This window comes from Hakea prostrata, chromosome 10 (genome assembly GCF_041222555.1).
Source record: "Hakea prostrata isolate BN-2017 chromosome 10, UWA_Hpros_2, whole genome shotgun sequence".
Lineage (NCBI taxonomy): Eukaryota > Viridiplantae > Streptophyta > Magnoliopsida > Proteales > Proteaceae > Hakea > Hakea prostrata.
The window spans coordinates 31,572,483-31,574,578 of NC_142609.1; the positions used below are offsets into that span (position 1 = coordinate 31,572,483).

At 38.3% G+C, this 2,096-nt stretch overlaps 1 non-coding gene across 1 annotated transcript; it reads right to left on the reverse strand.

Moving 5' to 3' along the window:
- Nucleotides 1–1,078: 1,078 nt before the first annotated feature.
- Nucleotides 1,079–1,161, reverse strand: TRNAL-UAA (transfer RNA leucine (anticodon UAA)). Its single transcript has one exon. It is a non-coding gene; the product is annotated as a tRNA-Leu (tRNA).
- Between the last annotated feature and the right edge of the window lie 935 nt (nucleotides 1,162–2,096).

The window sequence follows — 2,096 nt, forward strand, 5'->3', positions numbered from 1 at the left end:
TTCCTTTCTTTCTTTTGGATTATGCTATGTTGTATTTTTTGTTATGGATTGACACTGAACCCAAATCTTGTAGTGTTGTCACCCCCATGGGTATTCGAGTGAGTCTGGATCCAGCTGGGTGGGGTGTGGCAGAAGTTGGTATCAGTGCTCTAGGTTCAATTTCAATCCTAATCTTGGAGCATCTCAAGTCAATGGAAATGGAAAGGGTTCATATAAAATATTCTTATTTAGGATGTCAAATAAATTTATAAATGAAGATAAAATTGTAAAAACAATTTTGAAGTAAAAAGAAACTTGACGGTGTTAGATGTGGAGGTGGGCTTCGTAAAGTTTCAATTTTGAGGAGGGTGCACCGAGTTTTCAATTGAAATAGAAGGGAATAATGCTACTTTCTCGAAGAAAGGGCCAAATTGTGAAAATATACTTCATGCAACTTCTAAATGGATCCGGGAGCTCCAACTTGAACCATTTCAGAGGGCGGATCCAACCCATACACAACAGATTTTAGAAAGGACTCATGAAAGTACAACTATATGCATCTGCAATTACAATAATACTTGTCATTTACCCATGTTACTATGTGCAGGCATATGCAATCCAGAACTAGACATGGCGGCATGGAGTGTAGGGATCATATGGAATGGGAAAATACAACATCTAAATAAAGGAATTATCAACAAAGGGACAAAGGCACATGCCACAATATAGGGGATACTAGAAGGACTCAAGGCTGTGGATCAACACAAAGTTGAACTAAAGGAGATTTGGTGCAATGAAGAAAACTTAGCCAACTTCTACCCTGAGATGAAGACTTTAAATTGGCCCCTAAATCTTATACCTTTGTTGCTTGTTCTAAAAGATTGTATTAAGACTCATATTACTATGTTTAAGTCCCCTTCCATCCAGAAAACATTTGCATGCATAGCTAATTCAGCTCATACAAACTATAGTATGCATGTATGTAGTAACTATGTTGCTTAAGTCTTTATAAAATTTTCTCTTGCTATCAAAAAAAAAAAAAATTGAAATAGAAGGGGTGCATGTAAAAAACTCTAAAATATGAAATAAACATATAAAATGCTGGCTGTGGGGTTCGAACCCACGCGCACTTCTGTGCAGAAGATCTTAAGTCTTCCCCCTTAACCTCTCGGGCAAACCAGCTATCCAAGTACCATGCTAATTACTAACTATAAGAACAAAATAACAACTTTTTGATTTCACACTAGACATGTGAACCAAGTGAAATGTAAAGAAGAAAAGATGCATATGAAAAATCAATAAAAGAAATTTGTTTTGGATACGAAGGAAAATCTTCAACTCTGAAAGGTACAAGGCAAGATTGGTGGCCAAAGGTTTCACTCAGACTTATGGCGTTGACTACCAGGAGACATTTGCCCCTATTGCCAAGATGAACACGGCTTGAACTATTATTTCTTGTGCAATTAATAAAGGGTGGAGTTTACAACAATTAGATGTGAAGAATGCCTTTTTGCATGGAGAACTCCAAGAAGGGGTATATATGGATATACCACCCGGGTATTCTACTACAGAGACTTATTGTCACGCCCTCCCAGGCGGTACCCTATCTGGCATACCCGAGAGTGTGATCCACAGCCCGAAGATCAGGTATCGAGTGATCAACCTCCCACATAAACAATAACATAATCATGAACAACCATAACAAGAGTGCGGAAGATAAATCATAGATTCAATAAAGAAAGAATGAATCATAAATGAATTAGAATAATAGATATAATCAGAGTGTCAAACAGATAAGTAAAGTGAAGCAAAAATCCCACTTTACATCCAGCGGAAAAGTAGCTCGAAAGAATAAACTAAATAAAAGCTAATCCCAGGAGCAAGTACATTGGGTAACTAAATTATTCTCCACTTTGTAGACGACATCCTTGTAGGTGTAGATCTCATAAATAGCACAAGGACGCTCCACTCAATGGTCGGACTAAGCATCGTACGGAGCATAACCACCCGTGGGATCTTCGAGTAATTGTGGTAACCGCAATCACCTTCCCGGAGATATGCTCTTCGCCTTGCGCTTCCTCATAGGAACCGTCATAGTACTCGCACTGCAGGATAGT